Source organism: Notolepis coatsorum (assembly GCF_963971535.1).
Source record: "Notolepis coatsorum genome assembly, chromosome: 17".
In the NCBI taxonomy this organism is placed as follows: Eukaryota; Metazoa; Chordata; class Actinopteri; order Aulopiformes; family Paralepididae; genus Notolepis; species Notolepis coatsorum.
In genome coordinates this window covers 37461743-37470539 of record NC_140181.1, presented here as the reverse complement: position 1 = coordinate 37470539, position 8797 = coordinate 37461743, and positions in this window count along the sequence as shown.

Below are 8797 nucleotides of genomic sequence, written 5' to 3'. Positions count from 1 at the left end.
TTGGTACCATGAAGTGCTAGCATAGTCATAGTACCCTTGAATGAGTGCTCCTGCCAGAGTCTTCAGGGTATTCTTGTTTACCAGAGAGGAGATCCGGTACAAGAATGTAGTTCGTTGGTTGACTTTTTTGATTACATTGGATGCCATTTTGTCACAGGAAAAATTTGCCTCAGGGCGGCTAAGTGGCGCAGTGGGCAAGGCGCTCGCCACTAACGCAGGAGATGCTGGGTTCGAGCCCAGCTCTTGGCGTTACTACAAGCTCGGCTGGTCGTTCATACTAACACAATTGGCAGTGTTAGGGGTGGGAAAGCTGGTTGGTGGGGATTGGACGTTGTGGACAGCGACTCCTACAGGTCGGTTGGTGCGCCTGTACAGCAGAATCAGGACGTAACGGGGGCAGCGTGAGCCTCCCACGCGTTACTCCTCGCCACTGACAGATCGCGCTGTACAGGTGAAAAGATGCGACAGCTGCCTCCTCGTGTACCGGAGGGGACACGTGATGCAAGGCTTGGTCCTCACTGCAGCTGACCAGTGGGAGGCATAGTCTAGCAACGTTCGAGACAGGGGAGGGGAGAATTGAAGGGAGAATTGGCAAGGCGAAATTGGGATGGGAGAAAAATGGAAAAAAATAAGGAGAAAAAGTGGATAAAAAAAAATAAAGGAAAGATTTGCATCTAGGATGTAACCCAGGTATGTAATTTCATCTTTCCTTTTGACAATAATTGTCACCCACTATAACTGAGAAGCCGTCGGTCTTACTGAGTTTGTTATTTGAACCGAAGAGAATGGACTCTGTCACCAACGGACCGCAGTATGTCACAGATTACCTCACCAACAGACCGCAGTATGTCACAGATGACCTCATCAACAGACCGCAGTATGTCACAGATGACCTCACCAACAGACCGCAGTATGTCACAGATTACCTCACCAACAGACCGCAGTACGTCACAGATTACCTCACCAACAGACCGCAGTATGTCACAGATTACCTCACCAACAGACCGCAGTATGTCAGATGTGCTGTCACCCTTCCTGTTCACACCTCCGACTTCTGCCACAACATGAAACTGGATTTGACCTGAAACTGGATTTAACCTGAACCCCAGAACTCACCTCACCCCTGCCCACTTTGACAACCTAGGATGGCTTAGAGTAGACGACAGAGTACAGCAACTTGCAATGGGCCTGGTCTACAAGATACACTATACGACCGGGGTGCCCATGTACATGTCAAAATACTTCCCAAAGGTCAGTGAATACCACAACCACTACACCAGAGGAAGCTCAACAAATCATGTTAAACCCAGATTCGGCTCAAACAAGGGACTAAACACGTTTCGCAATTATGCCACAACAATGTGGAACGCCCTACCCAAAGCTGTAAAGGAATGTGAATCCCTGCCCACATTCAAAACCGCTCTTAAAGAGCACCTACGGGAGGCTGCAATTCGAAACTGGCCACCGTAAATGCCCAAAACCCCCACCACCTCCTAATAGACAGTCTCCTCCCCACCGCATGTATATATTCCCTCCCCGCCGTATGTATATTTCTCTCCCACCCACCCACCCCCTCCTAATGTACAGTCCCCTCCCCATCATATGTATATACTCTGTCAGGATCTAGGGGTAACAGTACTGTATATTGGAATACCGTTTATGTCATATATGTTATGATGAATTGAAAATGGGGGACCCTGATGTAAACAAGACGAAAGTCTTTCTCTGGTCTGCATCCCCTTAACAATTGTATGTATTGAGCTGTACTGTACTGTACCCATTCTGCAATCTGTTAATAAACTTTTCAATCAATCAATCAATCAATCACAAATGTATCAGTACTAAATACCTATATGTCCCTATGCCATAAATGTCATGTATGTTGTGTATGTCATAAATGTCTATATGAATTGAACATGGGGGACCCTGATGGAAACAAGACAAACGACTTTCTCAGGTCTGCATCCCATTAACAATTGTATGTATTGAGCCGTACTGTATTGTACCCATTCTGCAATCTGTTAAATAAAGTTTTCATTCATTCATTCATTCATTCATGAAACTGGACTTGAAGAAGTCTTCATTTGAAGCACACATTGCTACATTGCTACGGGCAGTGTAGTGGTTAACACTGTTGCCTCACAGCTAGAAGGTCCAGGGTTCGATTCCTGCTTGGGGGACCAGGTGGGGTATCTCCCAGGCCTTTCTGTGTGGAGTTTGCATGTTCTCCCCGTGCTCGCAAGGGTTTCCCCTCCCAATAAGATAAACGCAATGGAAAAACATGCAGAACATGCTGATCTCTGCAAACGACGAGAGGGCCTACCTGGAAGAGATAGAGGACCTGGCACGATGGTGTCGGGAGAACAGCCTCTCCATGAACGTCAGCAAAACGAAAGAGATGATTGTGGACTTTAGGAGGTCGGGGGCCAGAGACTACAGCCCGCTCAGCATCGACGGGGCACTGGTCGAGAGAGTGAGCAGTTTTAAGTACCTCGGAGTCCACATATCCGAGGACTTGACATGGACCACACACATTGACAGTGTAGTGAAGAAGGCACGGCAACGCCTCTACTTCAAAGTGAGTCAGATGATCCTCAAGAACTTCTACTCGTGCACAATAGAGAGCATCCTGACTGGTAACATCACCTTCTGGTTTGGGAATAGTACCGCACAAGACCGCAGCAGACTACAGAGAGTGGCCCGTTCAGCCGAGCGCACAATTGGAGGTGGGCTTCCCATTCTCCAGAACGTTTATAACAAGCGTTGCAGGGCCATGGCTAAGAGAATAATCAAAGACTCTAGTCACCCAAACAACTGCCTCTTTGAACTGCTGCGGTCAGGCAAGCGCGACCGGAGTCTCATGGCCAGTACAGAGAGACTCAGAAGGAGCTTCTATCCCCAGGCCATCAGGATGCTCAATGACAATGACACTATGTAACAACCCATCATCTACACACACTGCACACACATCCACATGTACACTCAATTTAAACAAACACTCACCTTACCACTCACTGAAACTTGAACAGATCGCTAATGATGTCACGTCCCTGACGAAGACGGACAGGAGCACTTGGATTGGTCCCCGGGCGTGGCCCACACCGCAGCCCATGTCTGCTCCTGGCTGCCCTTGGGGGGGAAAGGACAATGGGATGGGTCAAGTGCAGAGACATTTCATCGGCGACCCAATGCATGTGTGTGTGTGTGTGCCTGTGTGTCACCATCTAGCATGTGTGTTAATCTGTATGACAATTAAAGAATGATTCTTCAACATTGTCATGCAGCGAAGCGAACACACATATGCGAGATGGGCGACACATTGGAACACACACACACACATACATTTTTGGGGGGTTGCCGATGAAATTTCCTCTCTGCGCTTGACCCAACCCGTCGTCCTTCCTCCCAAGGGCAGCCGGGAGCAGACATGGGACCCAGGGACAAATCCAAGTGCTCCTGTCCGTCTTCATCAGGGACGCGACAGCGCTAGCGATCTGTTCTGCATGTTTTTCCATTTTCTGGAGGGGAAACCCTTGCGAACACGGGAAGAACATGCAAACTCCACACAGAAAGGCCCGGGAGATACCCCACCTGGGTACCATGGCAACCCGGCCCCCAAGTGGGAATCGAACCCAGGACCTTCTTGCTGTGAGGTGACAGTGTTAACTAACCACTGCACCACCATGCTGCCACGAGTGGGTGCCATCGAGTGGGTGAGTACTACCTACAGAAGCTTTCAGATGACTCCTCCATTGTAAGTTATATCACAGACGACAATGAGGACGAGTACAGAGCCCTGGTGGAGATTTGTAGGGTGGAGTGACAGCAACTACCTCCAGAGATTTGTAGGGTGGAGTGACAGCAACTACCTCCACCGCCATCAGTCAGAGAACTAACGGTGGCAGAACTCCAGAACTACTAGGAATGTCTGACCACTAATGTGTGTCAGACTCTTAACAGCATACTTGCATGGACTACAACGTATATCATGCCAGTTAGGGTACCTTGTGTATATTGCACCTGTGTTTACTGTTTACTTTACTTATGGTATATATTCAGATTCTTCTCATTCTTTATTGCCCATTTTTATTGTAACATTATAAAATAACTGATAGGGCATACCGACCCTCATCTGGACCTTCATTTCTCATTAATTATATAGTTTATTTATTAAAAATTCTCATATTCTCACAGTCTTGTTCTGAGTGTAATGTGTCTATGCTAGCTATCCACGTTTTGTTCTGAGTCTAATGTGTCTATGCTAGCTGATCCAACAGTCTTGTCCTATGGGTCTATGCTAGTTATCCAACAGAGTCTTGTCCTATGCGTCTATGCAACTAGTTACCCAACATAGTCTTGTCCTAGGTGTCTATGCTAGTTATCCAAGTGTTGTTCCATGGGTCTGATGGTCAGGTTAATGCATACTATATGACTGCATGCCTCATCCATCAACACACATTCCATTTGATTCTCATTCATGAAAAATACAATGCGTTTCTGTTCACCAGCTTTATTTACACATAGATCACAGAAAAATCCCATGTTCACACAATAATAACAATTAATTCAGTGCACATACATGCAGAATATCCTGAGAACTGGAAATGGGTCTGTTATTGTTTATTTTAACCTATGTGGAGTACCAGAGGAGAGGAGTTTACCAGACATTATCTGACCCCACCTGTCTGGCTCTCCCAGCACATTAAAACAAACAGTAAGCAGATGCAGATGGAATCTGGACTGAGAAGAAAAGGAAACGTAGCGACAGACAGCAATTGTCAAACATCTAGAGTAACATAGTCACACTGCATATACCCTAACCCTGTCAACCTGATTACTATTATAATACTATTATAATCTATAGGATGGTAGGGCCACAGTATAGATTAGGATTATTATATTATTTTAATCTATAGGATGGTATGGTCACAGTATAAATGACTTATTATAGGATGGTACAGCCACATTATAATTACTATTATTATAATATATAGGATGGTAGAGCCACATTATAATTACTATTATTATAATCTATATAGGATGGTAGGGCCACAATACAGATTGTAATAATAATAATAATAATAGTATTATAATCTATAGGATGGTAAGGTCACAGTATAGATTACTATTATAATACTATTATTAATATAATCTATAGGATGGTGTAGGGCCACAGTATAGATTACTATTATAATATTATTATAATCTATAGCATGTAGGGTTATAGTATAGATTATGATTATAATACTATTATAATCTATAGGACGGTAGGGTCACAGTATATATTGTAGTGTCTACTAGGTTAGGTAGTGTCTCCTTGGTTAGGTAGTGTCTCCTTGGTTAGGTAGTGTCTCCTTGGTTAGGTAGTGTCTCCTTGGTTAGGTAGTGTCTCCTAGGTTAGGTAGTGTCTCCTAGGTTAGGTAGTGTCTCCTAGATTAGGTAGTGTCTCCTAGGTTAGGTAGTGTCTCCTAGCTTAGGTAGTGTCTCCTAGGTTAGGTAGTGTCTCCTTGGTTAGGTAGTGTCTCCTAGGTTAGGTAGTGTCTCCTTGGTTAGGTAGTATCTACTAGGTTAGGGTTAGGTAGTGTCTACTAGGTTAGGTCGTGTCTCCTTGGTTAGGTAGTGTCTCCTTGGTTAGGTAGTATCTACTAGGTTATGGTTAGGTAGTGTCTACTAGGTTAGGTTGTGTCTCCTAGGTTAGGTAGTGTCTCCTTGGGTAGGTAGTGTCTCCTTGGTTAGGTAGTGTCTCCTTGGTTAGGTAGTGTCTCCTAGGTTAGGTAGTGTCTCCTAGGTTAGGTAGTGTCTCCTTGGTTAGGTAGTATCTACTAGGTTAGGGTTAGGTAGTGTCTCCTAGGTTAGGTACTGTCTCCTTGGTTAGGTACTGTCTCCTAGGTTAGGTAGTGTCTACTTGGTTAGGGTTAGGTAGTGGTATCTACTAGGTTAGGGTTAGGTAGTGTCTACTAGGTTAGGTAGTGTCTACTAGGTTAGGTTGTGTCTCCTTGGTTAGGTAGTGTCTCCTTGGTTAGGGTTGGGGTTAGGTTTTGTCTCCTAGGTTAGGGTTGCGGTTAGGTAGTGTCTCCTAGGTTAGGGTTGGGGTTAGGTTTTGTCTCCTAGGTTAGGGTTGGGGTTAGGTTTTGTCTCCTAGGTTAGGGTTGGGGTTAGGTTTTGTCTCCTAGATTAGGGTTGGGGTTAGGCATTGTCTCCTAGGTTAGGGTTGGGGTTAGGTATTGTCTCCTAGGTTAGGTTTTGTCTCCTAGGTTAGTGTTGGGGTTAGGTTTAGTCTCCTAGGTTAGGGTTGGGGTTAGGTTTTGTCTCCTAGGTTAGGGTTGGGGTTAGGTTTTGTCTCCTAGGTTAGGGTTAGGGACGACGACAGCAAATCAGGTTTCTACCAGACACACAGATCAGATGTTTGGTGTTCAATCCAGAGTGACATCATTTCTGTTCTGTTGTTGGTTAACAGAGGCAGTCCAGGTTGACTTATCAATATGTACAAAATAACACTGATCAATAAATTACACTGATATGGATCAATAAAGAACACTGTGCACTGTACAACTGAATGTCACATAATTCTATTCTGCTTTGTTGTACGTTGTTGGTCCATTTGTATTGAGGGTTGGGAACAATACGTGTGTGTGTGACAAATTCATCTTGGATAAGGTGATACAAAATGTATCTGTGAAGAACTATTAGAAGGTCAGGGCTGGGATTTGACCCCAGGATACCTGTAACTACCTGTAACTACACGGGTTATTGCCACAATAAATACAATGAAGAAACATTCAAGCGGAAACATCCAAACGGAGACAGAAAACAAAAATGCTGATGTTTGAACCTTCCTATTTCCTGAATAATCAATTTAAATGGGTATTTCGCCCATTTTTAAACTGAATCCTATCTGCCTGTTGTGAGGACATGTGATGATTGGACATAAGACTCACCAACGTGTTCTGTGTTGAGAGCTCAGACGCATCGTCCCTCCAAGAAACTCTGCCACGTGAAGTCCAGCAGACTTCTAGTGAACTGTTGTAGGTTCAACTGAATGACATCACCAATGCATTGGATAATAAGCAACACTGTGTGTCTATTTTTGTTGACTTGTTTGATACTGTGGATCATGATATTCTGATACAATGGCTTGGTAACACTGGTTTCTCTCCTCATGCTGTAGGCTGCTTTGTCAATTACCGTACCCAGACAGACTACCCAGTTTGAGGGTTTTACATCTGAAGTCCTCACAGGGTTCCGTTTAAATAAATTGCTTTGGAGAAAATGTTCAATATTCATCTTTCCATTTTATGCAGATGACATCTTTGTGCAGCTACCCTCAGTATAGCTTTTGAGTATCTGCCAAATTAATTTGAACAGAGTCCAAGCTCAGCTTTAGGATTCTCCAGCCGAGCTCTTAAGACACAGAACATGTTCCTTAGTTTTATGTCTGGTTATCACATGGCCTCCTCACAACAGAACATGTTTAGTTCGGTTTGATTATCACATGTCCTCACAACAGAACATGTTTAGTTCTGTTTGATTATCATTGTCCTTCTCACAACAGAACATGTTGATTAGTTCTATGTTTGATTATCACATGTCATTCTCACAAGAGAACATGTTGATTCGTTTTATGTCTGTTTATCACATGTCCTCCTCACAACAGAACAGTAGGATTCAGGTTAAAAATCATCCAAATGCGCCTTTAAAAGCCAACAGTCTGAAAGGCTTAGGGTTAGAGCCTTTGTCCATTAAGGTCAGGTTATGGTTGGGTTAGATGTGATCTTCTCTCTGCTGGTTGAACCTGGAGAAACCATCAGGTTTAAGATGATCACAAAACATGTTCTATTCCTGGGAATCCATTCATGGCTCCAACATCCCCCTCCTCTCCTACAGGTGATTCAGTCCTCTGTAAATGTCCATATTTCTTTAATGAATATGAACACATATTATGGGTATCATCACAGTAACACAGTCCATGCTAACAGTGAGGCTAACGTAGAAACAGCCTCTGTACTACAGTAGTCAAGACAAAAACAGCACAATATGAAAAAACAAAACAACCACGGAAGTTCCACTGTTGGCCAACAGGCTACTTTTCAGAAAATAGTCTGACATGACATGAGTACAACCTCTAGGCTGAGACTGTGGCATTTTTCCCTTCAGCACTTTTCTTCATTCATTTATTCTTTCAAAATATCATGAGAAAATCTAATCGTGAACCCAGTATCGTGTATCAAACTGAATCGTGAGCTCAGTGACTCGTTTACATATTCATTCATTCATTCATTCATTCAAACTTTCATTCACATTTTAAAGGTTCACTGAGGTCGTCCTCATTCATAGCGATGCAGAGAGCAATATGAGATGTTGAAATTTGGGTTTGTGAGCAGCTCCTGGGCTGACCGGGTTCCAGTGTTCTACAGCTGACCTGGGACCAGTGTTCTACAGCATCAGCTGACCTGGGACCAGTGTTCTACAGCATCAGCTGACCTGGGACCAGTGTTCTACAGCATCAGCTGACCTGGGACCAGTGTTCTACAGCTGACCTGGGACCAGTGTTCTACAGCATCAGCTGACCTGGGACCAGTGTTCTACAGCTGACCTGGGACCAGTGTTCTACAGCATCAGCTGACCGGGGACCAGTGTTCTACAGCTGACCTGGGACCAGTGTGCAACTTTGTTCAAATATAATTCTGGTCCCAGTGATGTTCACATGGGCATCTAGCATCTATGTTGTTGTCGAGGAAACTGGATCATTTTGTGATTCTGTCATCTGACTTTATCTACACCTTGGTTCCACCAGGAT